At 35.2% G+C, this 23248-nt stretch overlaps 1 protein-coding gene and 1 non-coding gene across 3 annotated transcripts in view; one reads left to right on the top strand and one right to left on the bottom strand.

The window, feature by feature from the left end:
* Positions 1-23248, top strand: part of DLGAP1 (DLG associated protein 1) — an 882390-nt gene that overhangs the window by 191772 nt on the left and 667370 nt on the right. The gene's annotated exons all lie outside the window — the stretch shown is intronic.
* LOC126005191 (small nucleolar RNA SNORA51) lies at positions 20798-20930 on the bottom strand. The gene has a single exon (XR_007494362.1). It is a non-coding gene; the product is annotated as a small nucleolar RNA SNORA51 (small nucleolar RNA).

Below are 23248 nucleotides of genomic sequence, written 5' to 3'. Positions count from 1 at the left end.
GAGGATTAACAGCAAAATTTTGTTTTAGTAATGTGGGAAGCATTTGCTTAGTCCAGAATAGAGTTAGATTAAAACACAGATTTATGAAACTATGAGAGTGGTAAAGTCAAGTCATTCAACTGAAAAGTTCTATCCTTGTTAACTTTTTATTTATGGTAGTTGGTGACCAAGGAAGGCAAGGGGTTCATATTTTAGTAACTAAAGCTGTTTTGCTTAACTCAGATCCTTTTCAGACAAAGCCACTATTCTCTCACCATCTAAGACTTGTTTTAAGTTCTGTTTTTATCAGGGGCATTCTTTGTCTCCTAAACACCAATTGATGGGGATTCAGAAATGAACTAAATCTTTAATACTTACTACTTCCTGAAGTATTTGTTTGTTGATTTGGGGGGAAGATAGGCTCATAACTAGCAATGCTTAGCATTAACTTCTAGCTACGGACTCAGGGATCACTTTGGTAATACTCAGGAAACCATGTGTGGTATTTGGTATTGGAGCAAAGCCAACTGGTTGTAAGGCAAGTATCTTGACCACTTGTACTATCTTTCTGAACCTACAACATATACTCTACAGGTTATTTCTTACTTTGGTACCATATTCAATAAATTACATGCGGGGCCGGGCGGTGGCGCTCGAGGTAAGGTGCCTGCCTTACCTGCGCTAGCCTAGGAGACGGACCGCGGTTCGATCCCCCGGCGTCCCATATGGTCCCCCAAGCCAGGAGCGACTTCTGAGCGCATAGCCAGGAGGAACCCCTGAGCGTCACCGGGTGTGGCCCAAAAACCAAAAAAAAAAAAAAAAAATTACATGATATATTCAACATTATATTGTGAAATAGTAATTGGGTTAGATGAATTTGCCCCAAGCATAGGCTAATATAAGTATTGTAAGCACATCTAAAATAGAAAAATTTAGGGCTAGTGAATATGTGAGTAATTTTGCAAGTTGGAGTTTATATATTGGTTTCATTACTTGCACCACAAAGTCCTCCAAGTAGAGATGGAAACATATAAAGCTGAGAAGCTTCTGCACCTCAAAGGAAATATTGCCCAGGATACAAGAGCCACCCACTGAGTGGGAGAAACTATTCACCCAATACTCATCAGATAACAGGTAAATATTCAATATATACAAGTCATTGATGGAACTTTACAAGCAAAAATCATCTAATACTATCAAAAAATGGGGAGAAAAGTGGCCAGAGAGATGGCATGGAAAGTAGGGAGTTTGCCTAGGGCAGTGTAAAAGAACATGTATGGAGCCTGTAGTTATTCCCATGACAGTATACTTCAAGGGCAAGGAAACCCTGTATTTCTTAGGCCAAGGGAATTCCCTTTCTAATCTCCCCAATATTTACTGTGCCTATGCAAAGAAAAAATAAGCAAGGTCCAAAAATTAAAAAAACACAAAAACAAACAAAACACAATGAAAAAAAAACTTCTCCCCATTTTTTGATGGTATTGGATGATTTTTGCTTGAGTATTAACCCATTACCTGATGAGTATTGGGTGAATAGTTTCTCCCACTCAGTCGGTGGAGGCTATCTCTACATATGGGAACACTAAGAGTTATAACTATTAAGGAAATGAGTCTACAGAAACATACAAAAATATTGATATCCCCTTTAATTCTTTTGAGATAATCTGAGTGGGGATAAAATCCAGGGCACATTTTCATCCCACACCATGGTCTTGTGGAGTCTGAGAAGGGTCAGGTAGTGTCCTTGAGCTGGGGTTCCCCCTGGAGCTGAATCTGGTAGCAAGCAACAGTCCACAGTGAAGGAAGGTGGGGAAAATAAATAAAAAATAATTAAAAAGGCCAGATAGAATGAGTCAGCAGAAGTGGTGATTACAGCTTTTTGCAGGGTGAGAGATGCAGGGCTGAGAGGATATCTTTTCACATGTGAGCCAGGTGGTAGTTTGCTTGGGCAGTACAAAGGTCCTGGTTCCTCTCTCCTGTGCAGTAGTTGGTTGGAGCTTCTGTGCCAGTGGATGGAGTGTCCTCCTATGAGGAAGTTTGGGTGGGAATGTTTTCAATACTATCACCACTGAATTCTTGGTGGTTTCAAGAATTAATTAGGTGTATTACATGCTACTCTAAGCAAAAATCCTAGCTTTACATTGAGAGGATATATCATAGTTTTAACATATGTAATTCTTGTTGCAACTCTTTGTAAATGCTTAATGAGTTATTAATGAAGAAATGAAAAATGAAGTGGCCAGTTTATAATTTGACAGTAAGTCCCTTTTATGTTGACAAATACTCTAATTCCTGAGAGCTTAACTATTTATATTAGTTTATCTTTTGGAGGATTGGAAGCTGGCAGGTGCTCCTGTTCCAGTAGTAGAAAATTCTGAGATTGCATTAATCCTACGAAAGTAATAGAGCTTTGGATCTTAAGCCAGAATTCATAAAAATTGTGAACTTAGTATACTGAGAGTGAATATGACCTGAATGATAATTTTTTGATGAACATGGTTTTAAAATGGATTTGTGCTAACAATTCTCAATTATAATATTTTTCATATTAGACATAAATTTCTAGATGCTGCCAAGAAGGTGACATATATTTTAGTGTACATTATAAACCTAAATTGCATACATAATAACTTAGCAACTTGGCACCAAGCTCAATTTTCCTTTAGATTTAAAGGATTTTAGCTAAACAACTTCAAATAGCCCCTATATCAGATAATTGACCATAATGCCATATTGGTGCTTTAGGTAGCTGATATATCAGATTTGCCTTTTGCTCAATTTTTCTCTCATTTCTTATTATGGATCATGAAACCTTTCTGATTACCCAGCCATATAGTATCCTATATTTTCAAGGTTTTCAAAGTGTTAATATACTTTTTAATTTTAATTATTGCAATAGAATATATTCTTTATTCTGCTTTCTATAACTTTCTCTTCCTTTTAAAGTAAAAATAAATATACACTATTAGAGTCATTAGCAGCACGTTATTTCAGTTTTGCTCTTTCCATCAGAATCCATTTCAGCATCACAACCCTCTCATACATTTTTGTTGTGCTGAGAAAGAATAAACAAATTATATTCTTACTCCTCCTTCATAGCTATGTTCTCTCCTCCTCTCAGTCATGTCAGATTTTGAGAAGCCCTTGGCAATCAGGGAAAATTTGCAGGAAAGAGCACAAATAGTTCGAATGTCTTTTATGGCAAAATCTACTTCTCTTTTTTTTTTTTTTTTTTTTTTTGGTTTTTGGGCCACACCCGGTAACGCTCAGGGGTTCCTCCTGGCTATGCGCTCAGAAGTCGCTCCTGGCTTGGGGGACCATATGGGACACCGGGGGATCGAACCGCGGTCCATCCAAGGCTAGCGCAGGCAAGGCAGGCACCTTACCTCTAGCGCCACCGCCCGGCCCCCAAAATCTACTTCTCAAGGAGAATCCATTTTTAGTGATTGATGTAATTTCACTACTTAAAGTCCTCATAGGAAATAGAGGAAAGATTAAAATAAAGAAATAAATAGTAACATCATCCAAAATGTTTCCAAGGTATTTTTAATATGAAAGATATTCATAAATAATAATTTAAAGTCCTTTAAACATATGTATGTATGTATATATATATATATATATACATTTCCCTGTGCATTTTAAGTTGAGCAATTTTATTTATTATTATTTTTTGTTTGTTTGTTTGTTTTTGGGTCATACCCGGCGGCACTCAGGGCTTACTCCTGGCTCCATGCTCCGAAATCGCTCCTGGCAGACTCGGGAGACCATATGGGATGCCTAGATTCGAACCACCATCCTTCTGCATGTGAGGCAAACACCCTACCTCCATGCTATCTCTCCGGCCTCCAAGTTGAGCGATTTTAATTAATTTTATAAAACTTATTCAAGTCAAAAAATTTTCTTTTAGCCAGCAGAACATGTGTGAGTTTGAATTATGAGAATTACTTTTGATTAGTTCCTGCCAAAGGCTGACTAGAGGAGCATTGAAGGCTTTGAATGATTTATTTGCATTGATAATGATGCAGAGTTAGTGTTTCAAACTGAATTAACATCTGAAATCTTGTTTGCTGCCATAACTTATCAGTGTTCTTACTTTTTGCTTCTCCCAGATATATCCTTATTTAACTTTAGGCTAATAAAAATCAATCTTTATTTCTAATGTAATCTCATAATAAGCATTGATAAGGAGTTTCCTGAGGTCTTTCTGTAAAGGGTGAGACATTGGCTTTAAAGTTGAAGCATGTGGAAATAGTTTGTACAAGTAGGTCTAAATTTCAAGGTAGAGCATTCACTGGTGCAAACTGTTGAACGATATTGATTTTTTTTTTACCCTATGTTCCAAGTTAGCACTTTGCTGTGTAGGGAAAACAATGATCAATTTGGATTGTCAAGTTCAGATGTAAAACTTGTCCCTCAAAGACTGGAGGAGACAGACAGTGCTGCAAGAACGCAAGGAATCTTAATTCCAGCATGCTGGAGTCAACCACCTTCTAAAAAATGGTGACCCTGGGTAAGCTCACAGCCCCCCCACCTTTTTTTTTTTTTTAAAAAAGTAAATTTAGGGGATTCCTGCCTCTGGGTAGTTGATTTTTAAAACTATAGGTTCTTAGTACAAAGTTGCATCAGACAAATGGCTAGGATTGGTTGTAGGATAAATGGTGCATTAAACAAAGGGCTAAGATGTGTTGTAGGCTGAGTAAGGGGAAATCATGCATCTTCAAATCCAGAGTGTGGTATTAGACCCAGGGTGTGGTTGTCATCTGGCCATTTGTCCATTGCTGTATTCCCTGGTATGTACCCCTATGGTCTGGTTTAAGAAACTTGTTGTTATTCTGGGCCTAGTCTTTGTACCTTAAAACTTTAGCCTGTCATGGATGTACTTAGGTTCACAGCAAAGCTAGGTTATAGTTAATCCTAAATCAAACTTTAGATATTAACAGGATAATAGTTAAAAATAAACAAAATAAGGTTGCCTAAAATTCCCAATGGAAACAAGCCCTGAGATATTGCCAATATAAGTGTGAGCTGAAGCTATAAAGCAGGAGAAAGAAAAGGGGATACTGGGACAGTGGTGGAGGGTTACTAGGGATAATGCAATATTATTGCAAGTATAAAATAATAACATAGAAACTGCTTTAATTAAAATCAGTTCACTAAAACAAATAATATATATGTTATTGTGTAAATTTAGTTTAAAAAGTTGGAACAAAATTTGATAAAAAATGATATTCTTAGCAAGTAAATGAAAAGGCAATATTTTTTTGTATGGCATGAATTGTCTTTAGAAATCTGTCCTTTAGGAGAAATTAAAAGCAGTTTATATATGCATGCATTAAGCCCCCCTTTTCCACTCCAATTTCCCAACAGTTGAAGTAAATCATATGAAAAAAACAATCTAAAGAAAGAATAGACGGGCCTGAGGCTGGAGAGATAGCTCAGAGGGTAGGGCATTTGTCCTGCATGTGACTTACTATAGTTTGATCCCAGATATCCCATATGGTCCCCAGACATTTTCAGGAGTGTCACCTGAATACAGATCCAAGAATAACCTCTGAGTATAACCCTTGAACAATCCCCAAAAACAAAGCAAAATGAAAACAACAACAACAACAACAATCGATGAGCTTGAATGCATTAGATCTATTCTTGTTTAGAGGTTTAAATTTATGAAGTCTAATCTTCTGCATATAACATGTCTGAAATTAATTCCTGTAATTTCCCATTGTGCTTGCCCTAAGACCTTCCAGGTGTTTTGTCCAGGTTGTTCTGATTTACTCACTTCACATGTCAATTCTGTGCTTTGTTTATAGTTTTTCTCATCATTAAAGGTGTGCATGTCTTTCAACAATTTTTAAGTAAACACTGTTTTTATTATTTCTAATATCGCACCTGGATACACACTATTTTGATAATACTTTCTTTGTTAAAATTCTCTCTATATGTAAGCCCCTTTTGCTCATGGTCTTTGTATATCTGCAGCTGTCAAAGAATTAAGGACCCTGCCAAAACAATTCCTGATTCAGTGTATCAAATCTAGGAAATATAGTGAGATTATAAGAAATGTTCTATGTCAATCTTTTCCTAGTTTCTATAAACAGAAAAAAGCCAACATGTTAAATTGTTTTGTTTCTTATTTACTGACCTAAAAAGGTGATCTCATCTTGTGAAAATATGCTTAAGCAACATGATTGAAAGTAATATTATTTTTTTCTTTTTTGGTTTTTGGACCACAGCCTGCAGTGCTCACTAGTTACTCCTGGCTCTGTGCTTAGAAATCACTCCTGGCAAGCTCAGGAGACCATATGGGATTCCAGGGATTGAACCATTTCATTATTGGTTTTCTGCATGTAAGGCAAATGCCCTAAGGCTGTGCTATTGCTCCAGCCCCTGAAATTACTATTCTAGATTCTGAGTATGTTCTCATATTTCCAGATACAGAATAAAATTGCAACATGTGAAAATGATATATCAGATGACTTAAAACTGAATTTAAAATAAATTTAAAATTCAACATTGAATTTAAAATAAGAATGATAGTATTCTTATTTAATTTAATGTTAGATAGTTCATAATGGTTAACATCTTAAACTATCAATTTTATGTTAATAAGATAGTGACCATGTACAGGGGATTCATTTTGTCTTTTATGGAGTGTCCTCAGTTCAAAGCAATTTGGATCTGGGATCAGTAATCATTATATACCACCAAAACTTTTTGGCTTTTATTTAGTTGTTGATAATTGGAGTCACCACAGAATTACATATTTATTTTTTATCTTTTTTGTTTGTTTTAACTATGTTTCTATCTGTGGGCCACACCTGAAGTTACTTAGGATTTACTTCTGGCTCTGCATTCAGAGATCACTTCTGGGACCATATGAGGTGCTTATGATCAAAGTTGGGCTGGCTGTGTGCAAAGCAATTATCCAACCCAATGTACAATCTCCTCATTGAGACCCCAAGGTCATCTTTAAACAAAATTGTCTATGGGTTATGACATAAGAGCAATTATTTTCAGGAATCAATGTTTCAAACTCTGATACTCAGAAAAGTACTTCTGCCTCTGAATTTCTTGTTCTCTATTAATCTTTTAACTTTTTTGTTTGTTTGTTTGGGCCACACCCATTTGATGCTCAGGGGTTACTCCTGGCTAAGTGCTCAGAAATTGCCCCTGGCTTGAGGGGACCATATGGGACGACAGAGGATGGAACCACGGTCCTTCCTTGGCTAGCGCTTGCAAGGCAGACACCTTACCTCTAGCGCCACCTCACAGGCCCCTAATCTTTTAACTTTTAAGCACAACTTGAGTCTAAGAAATGTGTTGGTCTTCAATACTTGTGCATCATTAAATGATGTCTAGAGGGGTACATGAAAGAAAAGAAATGAGGATAAAATATAAAATAATGTCTAATTAGGACTTATTTTTGTCTTATCTAAAGTACAAATGTTTTAGAAAGAGTAGCACTAGAACAGGATAAGGACAGATTGACAAACCACAAGCAAAAGGGGGTAAAATATTATACAAAGTTTACATACAAAAGAAAGGAATTGTTGGAATTTAGTTGAATTCCAGAGGAATTAAGTCTTTAACAAAATTTACTATGTATCAAGTATTCATTTATTCTTACTTTTGTTCTCTATTACTGTGAGTATATTGAATATAAATTAGTCTAAGTTTTTATCACCTCTTGGCAACAATATTATGCCTCACTAAGAGTTCTATGACATATCATTCTGTTTTTGCTGTTGGCATATTTTCAGTATATCATTTCTCCTTTATCACTGGAATTTATCTTTTTGGTAATGCACTCTGTTTATTTTTGTAAGTCTTGAGAGCATGCAATAAACTGTTAGTTAAGCTTGAGTGAATAAGACTGATTAGCCCTAAATCCTACTGCATGCAGAAGTAATGTGTCTTATGATTTTTCCTCTATGTGACTGTACTTAGTTAATGAATAGCATTTTGCTATTCTTCAGCAAAGTATTAGATGAGTATGGTGGCAGGTAGGTACATAGAGTTTTTTCTGCAGCTTGAATTTATCCTCTCCCAGGGGTTTCAAATACCAGCCACCAAGCTCTGATAAACACCTGCTGATAAACATCTTTAGGTACTATGGTACTTTGAATCTAAAAATCAATTTCCAGGTGTCTTGAAAGCATTCAGTTTCAAAAATTATTGAGAGTAAGAAAAAATATGACTTCATTTAGAAAAAGTAGGGCTACTCGTGATTAGTGGGATAGGCACTTTATATGTGAATTGGTTTCTGATGCTCAGTTATGTGGTGATAAATAACATTGACATCTGGGGCAATGTTACGTTGTCTCATCATCAGCAAGTGTTTTATCTGCAGTGATCGCTTATGAACTGTGCAGAAACTGTTATTCTTGGATTTGAAGGTAAATCTAACTGCTTTGTTTTGCTTTGAAGCTTTCCTTTCATAGGCTTCTAGTTTAAATTAGAATGCAGAAATGTTTTAAAAGGTCCATTGCTATAAGAGTTATAAATGCTTTTTGATAAAAAAATAAGTTGATCAATAATGAAATGATATTGAAAAATATTACTAATTTCTTTTGCTCTTTTCCCCTGAATATAATATAAATGAGCACAATTTATTTTCAATGAATACAGTGAAACTATTGTCCACCCCAATTTTAAAGACCCCTCTAAAAATTCTAAAAGAGGTATCATTTGTTCTCCAAAGATATTGCCACTTAGCCCCATGCAATTGCTCTAATGTTAGTTTCCTACATGCATGCCAATCATCTCTGCATTCACAATCTCAGAATGACAGAAATGAGACAAAACAGAAATGAGAACTACTCTGAATTCTGCAGAATGCCTTTCTCTGTTACTTGTGAAGGCTTTCTCTCTCCAATGACTAGTCCCCCAAGTCAAACTTTTTACTAAATCTACTAAAATCCCTATTGGCTTGAAACGATTCCATGTAGCTCGTCGTTTCCAACTCCACTTAATCGGTATTCATTAAGCTCTTTAGTCCGGAAGTCTCCTGGCTCTTCTCTAGAGCTTACAAAACCCAGGGTGGACCTGAAATACAATAAATTCTTAGTACATGTGTTTTACTCAGCAGAATTTCAAAATAAGAGCAAAGACTTAGAAAGTGCATCCATGGAGATGGTGAAAGGTATAGAAACAAATGAAAAAATTCAAATCATTTGTCCCTAGAGACATAGGTTGGAAGTGATACCAATATTTTTCTCCTCCTCCTCTTCAAATGTGTACTCAGAATATTTTTTCTATAGTTGACTGAGACAGCACATTTTCTTTATAGTCATTCAGCATCTGTCTGCTTCAGAATTGGCTTCTATACATGGCTTTACTTGAACCAGGAATTGTGATCATGCTGATTTTGTTTGTTTGTTTGTTTGTTTTGGGACTATACCATCTTATGCTCAAGAATCACTCCTGGCAATGTTTAGGGGACCATTGATAATTTGGGGATTGAACCTGTGTCAGCTACCTGTAAAGCAAGTGCCTTACTCATTGTACTCTTTCTGGCCCCAATGTTGCATATTCTTAAATCTTATTAATTTAACAAACAAAATAGAATATACTTTTATAACTTATTACCTTTTTTTGAAGGTGTTATGGAGGTATGAGTAAAATAAATGTATCAAGCACTTGTTGTATTCCAGATATACTGTTTTGTTTAGATTTTAAAAGAAACATAGCATTTATAAGTGTCTGCTAACATATGTGTCAAAGAGATACTAAAAATATTTCTCCAGCCATTTGGCAGCAGGTTATCTATGATTTTGATTACTGAGAAACATTGATGATGACTTAGGACCCTTCTGATGTAGTCCTGCACTTCTGCAGAGTTGATGTTCCCAACTACAAGGTCAAGTTTTTCTTTCTTCTTTTCTTTCTTTCTTTCTTTCTTTCTTTCTTTCTTTCTTTCTTTCTTTCTTTCTTTCTTTCTTTCTTTCTTTCTTTTCTTTCTTTCTTTCTTTCTTTCTTTCTTTCTTTCTTTCTTTCTTTCTTTCTTTCTTTCTTTCTTTCTTTCTTTCTTTCTTTCTTTCTTTCTTTTTCTTTCTTTCTTTCTCTTTCTTTCTTTCTTTTTCTTTTTCTTCTTCTTCTTTTCCTTCTTCATTCTTCTTCTTCTTCTCCTCCTCCTCTCTCCTTCTTCTTCTTCTACTACTTCTTCCTTTCTTCTTCTTCCTCCTTCTTCTTCCTTCTTATTTCTCTTCTTCTTTCTCTTATCCTTCTCCTTCCTCTTCTTCTTTCTTCTCCTTCTTCCTCCTCTTCCTCTTCGTGTTCTTCTTTCTTCTCCTTCTTATTCTTCTTCTCCTCCTTCTTCCTTCTTATTTCTCTTCCTCTTCTTTTTCTTCCCCTTTCTTCTTCTTCTTCTTCTTTTTCTTCTTCTTCTTCTTCTTCTTCTTCTTCTTCTTCTTCTTCTTCTTCTTCTTCTTCTTCTTCTTCTTCTTCTTCCTCTTTCTCTCCTTTCATCTTCTCATTCTTCTCCTCCTCCTTTTTTCACTCCTCCTCCTTCCTCTTCTTCCTCTTTCTTTTCTTCCTCTTCTCCTTTCTCTTCCTTCTTCCTCTTCCTCTTCTTTTTTCTCCTCATTCTCCTCATTCTCCTCCTCCTCCTCCTCCTCCTCCTCCTTCTTCTTCTTCTTCTTCTTCTTCTTCTTCTTCTTCTTCTTCTTCTTCTTCTTCTTCTCCTTCTTCTTCTTCTTCTTCTTCTTCTCCTTCTTCTTCTTCTCCTTCTTCTTCTCTTCCTCCTCCTCCACTACCACCTCCTCCTTCTCCTTCTCCTTCTCTTCTTCATCAAGGCCAAGTTCTTAAATTGAATGGAACTTGCAAGCTTCAATAGTTAGGTAATCTCACAATTGAAGTTTCTTAAAAGATAAAAATTTTGTAGAATATATATCTATGAGAATTTAAAAGAAAAAGATAAAAAAAACATTTTTCTTTTTCTCTCTCCATTCTCTTTGTTGGAAACTGAACATTACTCTTCCCTTCATGTTTTTAGAAATAAGTAATCTGACATTCCATTTTAATTTCATTTTGGAGAGTGTTGCAGGTTTTTTATATCTGTTATATTTTGTATTTTTTTGATATTTTGTTGATATATTCTTTCAACCAGAAACAAGATAGGGTGCTACATGTGCTGGTATTTGTGTATTCTATTTATTTATGTGTTTAGTATTGGATATATTGGATGCAGTAGCTCACTCAGGTCAACTGGTTATGGGTTTAGGCATAAGCCTAAGCCTTTTTGTTTTCTTTTATTAGTAATATATTTGTCTGCTTTATAAAAATAAACAAATAATTTTTTGAGAAGTCTTAAAAGTTCATAGTCAGCTTTACATGGGGAGCCTATATGATAGAAACATTGTTATTACCTTTCATTCCAAAAGGATGTGTCCAACAAATACAAACTTCAGAGCTGAAAAGCTTGTATAGTGGGTAAGGTGCTTGCATTACACATGGCCAACCCAGATTTGGCCCTTAGTTCTCTCTGTGGTCCCCTGAGCATCACCAAGAGCATTCCTGAAAATAGAACCAGGAGTAATCCCTGAGCACATACAGTTTTGAACCCCCCAAACACCAATGGCAAAAAGAACAGACACAGACACAACTTTTATTCTGATTTAAAGTGAGGTTTTGAGAAAAGTCTGAGAATGTGTGATGCCACTAACTTTGGATCTAAAATTATTACAGAAAATTTTTCTGTGCTAAAAAAAAGTTTCTTAATAATTTAACCAAAATATAACAAAAATATTGTGTTATAATTATAACACAAAATATTCTTTGTTGGTGCTTTTCAAAATTGTTGACATTAAGACTTTCTCTGACAGAGAAAAACTATGTGATACCGTAGGTGACAAATTCATTTTTTGGTCCCTGTTAACTATCAAGCAGTTACAGCTATGAATGTTATACCTAATAGCTGATGTGAAATTACCATAAATTATAAATTTTAAGGTTAGTGCTGTGATAACATAATCCAACAATTTTTTCTCATTAATATATTGTTCTTTTTCTTTGAAGGGATAACTTCCCTTTGGAAGCTGCTTCTGTGGATATCTTGCTTGAAGTAGAAGGGTAAAAAGTGGTTTTCCACAGAAATCTACAGGTCTAGCCTTTGCCTATGTGAAGTATTAACATTTACTAGACTTGGAACGTGACTCTTAGAAATGTATTCATTTTCCCAATCCCTCCTGTCTCTTTATGTTATTGTGATGATCAAGGGTCACACACATTCTTGTTTAATCTGCATGAAATTTTTGCTATGCCCATTGGTTTGTAGTTCCATGAGCATGGAGGTTCACTAAGTGTTCTATTCCTTTAGGTACAGTTTGTAATAGTTGTTGTTGCTCGTGGAGTATAATAGTACTTTTTGTTTGTGGTTCTCACATACTTTCTGTTTATAGCATTCTCTGGGGTTTTCTCGATGCCCTAGCATGTATGCTCCATAGGTTACACTCCTGGCTGATGTGCTCATGCATCTTTTTGGTTGTGTTATGCAATGAGGGTTGCACCCTGCAATTTTGTAATTACCACACCAGACTGCTGTGAAATTGTGATATAGCTTGTGATTCTGGAGATCAGGGACAGTAGAGCTACCAGACACAAATTCAAACATCAGAGTTGCCAGCATCATATATGGAACATGCAGCTGGGACACCTAAGCTAACCATCACCTCACATTTACATATTCAGTATCTATTGCCCGTGCTACTTAGAATCTGACATTCTGCATGTAACCTATTTTTTTTTTTTACTGTAAAAGGTACAGATAAGTTGTATTACTTACCCAGGGATCTAGGACTGAAACATATGAGCTTAGAGATGATGTACTATAGTTCTGGATAATGCTATAAAAGGATGAAAATAAGAAAAATTTTATATAGTTTATAAAAATTGGCAAATGAAGTATAACAATTCATCATTATAGAATGTCTACTATAGTGTAGACGTAGGAGGTGGAGGTCAGTGGTGTAAACAGGCTTTTCTCTAAATGTCAAATTGACATATAAAGGCCAGTTGGGGCCTTTAAAAATGGATTTTAAGAAAAAATATTAATATCTTAAATCATAAAGATTATAGAGTCAGATCATACTTAGATATATAGATTTAGGGTTATCTGCAATAAGTTGTGTATAAGTTCAATAATTTGTGCACACTAAATATGTTATAATACTATAACACAAGTTTTCTGCAATAACATTTACATAGACAATTGTTTTTAAATCTAGAGCATCTTTTTGGTTACATGAAGTCCTCTTTTCCTTACCATGATAAATTCTTCTCTTCTTCATGCTCAAGGCCTCAGTCCCTCTCCTCAACCTTGGGTATTACCCTTCTATGTGTTTCATTTGCTCTAGAATTTACAGTCATGTCTATATGACTTAATTGTTTTTATCCTGCTAACTTAGTGCTCATTTTTTTTTGCTTCATCAGACTAAAAATATCTCAAAGTCATGGAAAAATTTTTACACAGGGTAAACATCTTCATTTTTAAACCAGTTATTATATGTAGACTCAATATTCACTCTAAGAATATCTGTTCATCACCTTATTCAATAGGTCCCTTGATACTCCCAAAGTGTCACATGCACAGATGATCCTTTAATATCTTTTCTTTTTTTACTTTGAAAATGGCTTCACTAATCATCTATTCACTTATTCCTATGTTTATTAATAATTCAAAATATTGTATTATTTTTTTTAATTTTTATTGTGACCAAAGTGCATTACAAATCTTTCACTGCATCATTTATGGTACACAGTGACAATGAATGAAGGGCATTCCCACCACCAGTGCTGTCCTTTCTCCACCCCTGTTCCCAGTATGCATCCCATATCTCCCGCCTCTACCCTCCAGTATGCTAGTGCAACTGGTCTCCACTTTACAGCTTGTTGTAGATTTAGCATCTATTCCACCATCATTGGAGATAAAAAGGATAAGAAAAAGGGGAGAAAAATTTGGTGATAACTACCAAAAAATGAAAGAATAGAGAGAGAAAAAAAAAAGAAAAGAAAAATGAAAGAAAAAAGAAAAAAAATGGACCCGGCAAATAAAAATAAAAATAAATCTCTAAATAATAACCACAAGAGTGAAAAAGAATGAGAAAAGTGCAAGAAAAAAAGAAGGAAAATAAAGTAAAAAACTAACAAATCAAAACAAAACAAGAAAAAGTATGGGCGCTGGAGTGATAGGGTTTGGAGTTCCCCCCACTTTTTTTTTTTTTTTTTTGCATAGGCACAGTAAGCATTGGGGAAAAAAGGGAATTCCCGTGGCCTAAGAGATTCAGGGTTTCTCCACCCTCGAAGCATACCATCATGGAATCAACCCCTGGCTCCCTATATACTCATTACCCCATCCCAAAGGCTTCTTTTGTGATGCCAGGAAAGTTTCCTCTCGGTTGTGTGTGAGAAAATCAAGCCACTGTAGCTAGTGATCTTGGTATTTGCGCAGGTTATAGGTCAGGATCTAGGATAGAGTCTCAAGGTTCTAGAGGTTTCTATCCATCGTTGTTGTGGTGTTCAGTCTTCTGTAACACTTGCTCCCTGTTTTCATTCAGTCCCTAAGCCGAAGCCTAGGATATTATGGATCCAAAGTTTCTGCTCAGTCTCTGTTGTCCAAGTTGGACTTCTGCAATAAGACATCTTGTTGTTGTTGTTGTTGTTGTTTATGTGTCCTGGACTACAGCCTAGGGTACGATTTTCCTTATTAGTCCCAAGGTAGGCTCTGTTCAGTCACGGTTGTCAAAGTCAGTTTTCTATTGTTGGTGCTCTTATTTTTCACAGTTCAAAGGACGATATCTCTTCTGATTTCCATTTAGTGTTAGGTGCTGTGATAGGACAGCCTGGTCTTAGGTCAAGTTTTCCTTTCCTCGTTGTCATATCAAAACTGGCACAAGTTGGTGCCAGAGTAGTGTTATAAATCTCCCAGTGGATCTTAGTTCCTGGTGGTGTTGTCTGGAGCTGTATCATTTCTACGTCAGAGATCTGGGGTTTCAGATTGGACTAACTGTCCAATCTCCTGTGGACTGATTGTATCCACATGACACATGTTCAGGATGGGAGGCACCCTTCTGCTATAAAAAGTGAGTTCTTCTTCCTAGAAGATAAGATCTTGTTTCTGTGTCTGTGGTTTCCCCCTTTTTTTTACTGTGCCCATACAAAAATGTATGGTGTAATACTGTGTTGCTGATGCTATTCTGGGTAAGGATGTCAGGCTACACATATAGTCTCTGTCTTCTGGTTTTGTTCTGAGCTTTTATCCCAGTCAAGGCTTTTTGTACCAAGCAGCACCAAAAATGGTAAGGATACAGGAAAAATGTATATATTAAAATAGAACAAATAAATAAAACTGAGTTAAAAAGAAAAGATATTCAAATAAAATAAGTGGTGGAGGAGGCTACTTGTATATTTAGGAATACACATCTTAAGATATATTGTTATACAGGTATTGAGCTTCCATAGGCAATATTAGACTCCCAATTAAGTCTTTTGATATATTCTTGTGGGGAGTAAAAGCCAAGGTACTTTTCGATTCACAGGCCTTGGAATTGAATTTGAGAGATGCTTTGCTGCATTACCAGATCATATAGTGTCTTTGAGCTGGGAGTTTTGCTGAGGCCGATTCCTGTATCATGCAACAGTCCACGATTATTGGGGGTGAGAGGGGCCATCAAGCATGAGTCAGCAGGCGTGCTGGTTGTAGTTCTTTGCCGATGCATGAGAACGGGGACCCAGAGGGTGTCTTTCATTGAGGAGCTGGAAGGTGGTCTGTTGGGGCAGGAGGTCAATCTTGGTGCCTACCGAGTTAGGAACTGAGGGTAAAGAGGGTTAAATTAGGGGGAGGTAACGGATTAGGATTGAAAAATGAAAGGATAGTGGAGACACAGGGGTAGGGGAGAGGCAATACATAACAGGGGCTATATACTATATATATATATATATATATATATATATATATATATATATATGTATGTATGTATTGTTTGTGACTTTGGCTTGGAGTCAGTACGGAAAGTCATGTCCATAAAGACTGACTTTAAAGATCTATTTGAATGTTATCATCCAAATCTTTGGTATTCCATTTCCTTTCCTAGAAATCGTCTAGAATGAAGAACATTTTCAGATAATGCTTAAAAAGTATGTTTGTCGCACAGGCGCATTTGTGCCCCCGCGGTTATAAAAATGAGTATTAGTAAGAAAAGACACCGCTGCAGGGGGTCCAGTATGAATACAGGAGGAGTTTCCCTCCTCCCCCTTCCCCCCAGAGCCCAGTTGCCAAACCTGGCCCTGAAGACCAGTTTGGCATGGGGGGGATCTCGGTCTCCTGGACTAAGTGGTCAGCCCAGGAGGCCATTGACCAGCTGTCTGCTCAGATTCCCAGCTATACCCATAGGAGAGGAGCAGGAATCCTGGCATGTGGGCATATTGTATTATTCACTTCAACTACAGGTACAGTGGGGACAAAATATACTTAAGATTTATCTATATGAAGTTTATACTAAGGAAGGCATAGTAAAATAGTCCAATAATTTATGGCACTTGACATCGCATCTATTTCAACGCTGATTGTAATGGGTAGAATGAAGTATGAGTAGAATATCTAGGGACATATTACAATTTTCATTTAGGATGTAAGGAAAAATCAACCTAACTAAGCAGGTTACATTTATGTAAAGAATTAAGCAGGTGTGTGTATATGAATCATGTGGTTATTCTAGATTGTTTACACAGCCCCATGAGATGAGAGGGAATCTGGCAACTTGGAGGAGCTTCCTTGAAAGCCATATGTGATGGTGAAAGAGGTAACCAGAGAAATACACATCATGTGGAAGCTGAGTTTTTGTGGTGACCATGACTTTACTGTAATGGAGGACAGAGGAAGTCAAATGTCATGTGTAGAAAAGAGCAACATAGTTTGCCTGTTCATATGGTGCTCTGAACCTTGGGTTTGGTGGGTTTGGTGGATCAGTATAAGGGCCAATACATGCAGTACTATTTGAACTATGCATTCTAGAATTTTTTCAAGCCAACCTAAAAGTTCATGAAGATCTCCAGGGTAGTACTTGATGACCAAGTAGTGCTGAAGATGGAAACTAAGTCCATTGTATGCAGTACCTGTCTTTTAACCCCTATACTATCTTCGTGAGCTACTATCTTTTTTTACAGAATCATTTTGCATGCTATTATTCAGAAATCATTTAAGTTCGAGATATATAATAAATAACCAGGCAAAAATTACATGGTACAACTTGATATAGGATCAAGTACTCAGTTCAAACTATTAATATTTTAGGTTTACAACTAAACCTTTTTTTTTCTTTAGAACAGATGGATGATAGCATATCATACCTCCATGTCTTTCCTGTTCCCCATGTCACTTGAGTAATTAAACAGATTCAGCAGCTTCTCTAAGGAAAAAAAGTAATGGAAAGCAGTTAATTAAAGTCAAGAGACATTTGTAAGTCAGATTAGATTTTGCCAGAAAAGTATTAAAGTTGTTTAACATCAGGATAAAATAAAACTTTATGCAGTGAAATTTTGCAACCATTGCATACTTGTAGAAGTAAATATCCTTAAGGAATTGATAATTAGATTAGGGCTATATTCCACATTCCACTATGAAGGTCATAGCTAATTGTTTTCTTTGAGTTTTGAAGTCAACAGTGAAGCTTCTGAAACTTTGTTGTTCTGTTAAGATAATTAATATGGTTCCCTGGAAACCTAGGAAGGACTGGTAATGAATCAACCTGGGCTTATAGCTGGTGTTCCTTACTAGCTGGGAACCTAGGTATATACAACCATACTCTGCCATTCTTGGGGAACTTTGGTCAAATCAGAATTTATTCATCTTAATATCCTCCAGTGGCATGTTTTTGATCTCAGAAATTAAAATAGTTTCATTATAACATCAATATTGAAGTTCATATCTCAGTGTATATTGGTTTTGACACCTGGTATTTGATCACTAGTACAGTAAAAATAAATTTGACTCATACCAATAACTCATAACTTATGACTTTGGAAATCTATCCCCTTTAACACAAAATATTTACTATGAAAATTGTACAGGTAACATTATTACATTTGGGTTTCTTTGGGCTCAGCAGTTCTCAGAGATCACTCCTGGTAAAGATTGGGGAACCATAAATGGCATTATATAGATTCAGTGCCAATTATTCACATGTAAAGCAAACACTAAACCCACTGTGTTTCTTTGCAGATATGGGCAACCTTTCTAAGGATGTTTTTCTTGTTAACACACTATGATATGCACAAAAGTGAAAGCCTTGAAGTCTTATTCTAGTCTTTTCAAGTTAAGGCTATTTTAGTTCCATAATAGCTAGGTGAACTGAGCCAACTTTCTTAGATTTTTAAATTTTATTGAGAAATAATTGATAGCTACTCCTGTATAATTTTAAGCTATTATATGTTGATTTTTATGAGCTGATAACTAAAATAATTATTTAATATTTATCATCATATAGATGTAATAAGAAAAGAAAAACATTCTGTGATAATAAGAACTCTTTGAAGGTGACCAAGTTTCTTCTGTGCTTCAGTTTCACATTGAAAATGGTACTGTTAAATCTCTTTTACTGAGTAGCTGCTAATATTAAAGGATGGTTATATTATAAACATTCTTATAGAGCTGGGAGATTGCTCAGAGTTTTGAAGCACTGGCCTGTCAGGAAGGATATCTTGAGTTTAAGCCATAGTACCACATTGTCCATTGATCACCATCTGACATAGCAGTCTTGACATTAAGCTCATCACAGCAGTTCTATTGATCCCCTACCATAATGACACACCTGCACAACACAACATTCTTAAACTCTAGTGATATCTGGCATTGTTGGATTTGAATCTGTGGTTGCTTTTAATGAGGGAATTTTAAAAAAAATCATTTAAAACATTTCGTAGTATCTCTCTTAAAAACACTATCTTCAGTACTTGCACACACTTATAAGCTCTTCAGTAATAATCAAGAGTCATATAGGCCAAATTTGTCATTATCAAGTAATGCTAAGGTAACTATTTTTAGGTAATGTTGGAATATGGATATAAAGTATTGGATTTTTATGAAAAATTTTCTGCATTTCAGAAGGATGACTTAAAGTAGAGCCTTGCATATGAGAAACTGATAAACCTGAGTCCTGCCACTTAGGCTTTTCCCCTTCTTTTCAATATAGAGATGTAGTAATGTTATTTCAATAAAAGCAGTTTTTCATTTTATTGATACAAATTCTCTCAAGTGTTCTAGAAATTTTAACAAAATCAAATTTTACTTAAAAATGCAGCCTAATGCTTTTTTTGGTAAAATTATACTGCCCAAGTGGTTATGATGATATATCACTATTACCTGCTGTAAAATCAATGAGTTGTCCTGGGACTCTGCACGTTATTTCTGTACTATTATTGTTTGAAACATGCAGGTCATTTAAAAATTTAGGCCTATTGATTTTATAGAAAAAAATAGCTTTGGTAGAATTAAGACTTATGATATTGGAATGTCTATTTTATTGCATTAAAAAGTCATGCCAGTAAAACTGCTAAAACAGCAAAGTTTGTTTTATTTCCTCCTGAAATCCCATAATTCACTAAAGAAATGTGTAATAGTGCATTTTGTAATATAAACTCCTGAAGCAAACTGTCATTTTGGAAGATAAATGATATTTCTCATCCTGAAACTCCTGTCTTATGTTTGTTTAAGGTCACATTTATAGCTCAATATTGAAGGATACAAGGATGGAAATAAAATGTTAAAGTTCAAAAGTCACAAACATACTTATATGAATAAATAATAAATGAATGTTTATTGAGTTTTGCAAATTACAGAAATTATACTTAAGACATGGCCCTTAATGTACTGAAAGTTTGCTAATAAAGTGCATTTCCACAATGTGCTTTACTGAGGTTCATTGTCTTTGACTAGATATAGCAGATATTATCCATAAGTAACTAGCTGTGATTTACATAATTTTTTTGAAATCAATGTCTTTTTTTTTTTTTTTTGGTTTTTGGTTTTTGGGTCACACCCGGCAGCCCTCAGAGGTTACTCCTGGCTCTTAGCTCAGAAATCACTCTTGGCAGGCTAGGGAGACCATGTGGGATGTTGGGATTCAAACCACTGTCCTTCTGCATGCAAGGCAAACACCCTACCTCCATGCTATCTCTCCAACCCCTGAAATCAATTTCTATAATTTTTTGCTTGCTTGCTTTTTGTTTGGGAAGACAAACCAGGCAGTACTCAGGAGCTAGTCATAATGCAGTTTTTCTGAGTAGCTCTATGAGATTTTTGTGAGATTAACCTCTGGCTTCTTCATGAAAAGCACGTATTTTAGGACACTGGTTCATCTCCCAGACTCTATCATATATTCCTTAACTTCTAAATTTTTTTGTGATATTGATAGTGATATGGTCTTGTGATTTAAGTTTATATTGCATAGAAACATAGCCACTGGCACATATATTATAGCTTTGGAGAAAGGTAAGTATATTCAACTACACTTCAATAGGCTTCAGCAATTTAAATATAAACAAATAGAAATAAAAATTTAAATACATGAATATTAATTTTAATTAATTTTAATTAAAATAATTTTAATTGAGAAATTAAAATATATCAAGTAAGTTTCACTTTTCTAGAGTTCAGAAGAAAATATCTGAATAACTGAATAAAATTTTTTTACCTAATTTATGGTGCCAGAGCTATAGCACATCTGTAGGGTGTTTGTCTTGCACACAGCTGATCCAAGATGGACCTTGTTTCAATCCCCGGCTTCCCATATGGTCCTCCAAGCCAGGAGCAATTTCTTTTTCTTTTTGTCCCCCAATTCACAATACAGACCAGGCAAAGGGCCTGTGTTGAGGTGTATATGGGGTGCACTTCCTGTACCTCCTCTTTCTATACAGTCAATGTAAAGAACACAGCCTGCAGTAAGAATTGGGAGGCCTTATCTTTTCTTTTTATTTGTAATATATATATTTATTATATATATCTTTTCTTTTTATTTTTAATATATATATGTTTATTATATATATACTCCTTCAACAGTGCAACATTCCCATTTTTTGGATTTTTAATATATATATTTATATATATTATATATATACTCCTTCACCAGTGCAATATAAATATATATTATATATAAATATATATTATATATAAATATATGTAGTTATACATATTTATATATATATATATATATACTCCTTCACCAGTGCAACATTCCCATGACGAATATATCAAGTGTCCTTCCTCCCCACCCCAGGAGCAATTTCTAAGCACATAGCCAGTATTAACCCCTGAGCATCACCAGATGTGGCCCAAAATACAAAAAAAAATTTTTTTAACCTCATTTTCTTATTTTTAGAAATAGTGGACATTTCTGGTGCAAGGGAAAACCCCCAAGTGATATTTCTTATCCAAGTAAATGGACTTAAAGTAAATAGTTTAAGATATGTGAATATGAGACAATTCATTGCTATGGAATTGTATTTCATACTCAAATTTGTTTGTTCTCAATGGGTTTGATAGCGAAATTTTAAACATCCATGCTCTATATTGTGACCTTGGATTACCTTTTGATATGACAAGATCTCTAATAAAGACTGTCTCTTACCCTGGAGATGAGTTTATATTTTGGTGCTCTAGGACCTGTAAATACACTGACTAAAGCCAAACTAGGGCTAAAATTATCCTGATACTCTGGTCATTAATTGTCACCTTGGCTCTATTTTCTTTAGAGATAATATCAACAGTGCTCATTCTTAAAGAGTACTTCCTATATACCTGGCAGGATATTTTGCACAGAATTTCAAATTGGAAATGACTAACCTATTCATGACTAATTCAAAATTTAGAAAGACATTAATTAACTTTACATCTTAAGAGACAGCTTTTTTTAAATATATACTGGCTTATAACACATTTGAATGACTACAAACTCTCTTCCCATGTAGTTCTAGAGGCTAATTTATTTGCAGATATTTTTACCTATGTATGGTTCCCAGCAGTACCATTAGTTCTACTTAAAAACTCTTATAATAACTATGATTTGAACTATTCTAATAATGAGAATGTAGGAGGAAAATAGAAAGCCTGTCTAGAGTACAGGTGGGGGTTGGGTGGGGAGCAGGGAGACTTGGGACATTGGTGATGGGAATGTTGCACTGGTGATGGGTGGCGTTCTTTTGTTTTTTTGGGGTTTTTTTGGGGGGTTTTGGTGTGGCTTTTGGGTCACACCCGGCAGTGCTCAGGGGTTATTCCTGGCTCCTGGCTCAGAAATTGCTCCTGGCAGGCACGGGGGACCATATGGGACGCCGGGATTCGAATCGATGACCTTCTGCATGAAAGGCAAACGCCTTACCTCCATGCTATCTCTCAAGTCCCATGGGTGGCGTTCTTTACATGACTGAAACCCAAACACAATCCTGTATGTAATAAAGTTGTTAAAATAAAAAAATAAAAAAAACTCTTATAAATGCTAATCAAGGGAATTGCTTCTGAAACCTGCTGAGTTGGGTCAGCAATTTGAAGAACCAACATGCATCAGAGTATTGGGTGGTTTTCTTAATAATACTATGTTATGTCCCATCATTATATACCCTTGCAAATATAATCAGGAGCTCTGAACAGTGATGACAGACATGACTGCCATAAGAATGTGTAACTTATTGCATGGATTATAATGATAAATTTTTATAACTAATAAAAACTCCAAAATATTTATTATTATTAAATAACAATAGAACTTAATTTTTTTTTTAGTTTTCAGTATCATCAACATAATGGGCTATACAATGGTAGTAAATAACAGACCCATTAATAGTGAGATCAGCAGTCATGTGTCTCTCTCTGGTTTTATTAGATATCTATCAGAATTAAATTAAAATGAGAATATGTAAAGATATGCTGCATGGAAAGTCACATGAAATTATGTTTCCCTTTCAACAGAAAAATAGTATTCATTGAAATCTAAAAATTTTGCTAATTTCTCATAAATTTTTTCTAAATTACATTGACTATCAGCATTTAGCTTATTTTATAAAAGATAAATTTATTTCAAGATTGTAAATGGAATTATTCAAAAGGATCATATTGAATGATTTAAAGCACTTTATTTTTTTTCACACCAACATGCATAAAATATATTTATATAAATTGAGATGTATTTAGTACAAGTATTTCTTAAAATAAATTAAATCAAAATTATATACTGTCTTCTTTATATGTTTTAAATATGATCTTATATACATTTTAGTTTGATCA

Source organism: Suncus etruscus, chromosome 3 (assembly GCF_024139225.1).
Source record: "Suncus etruscus isolate mSunEtr1 chromosome 3, mSunEtr1.pri.cur, whole genome shotgun sequence".
NCBI lineage: Eukaryota > Metazoa > Chordata > Mammalia > Eulipotyphla > Soricidae > Suncus > Suncus etruscus.
The sequence above is the reverse complement of the archived record's forward strand: the minus strand, read 5'-3'. Positions and strand labels throughout refer to the sequence as shown.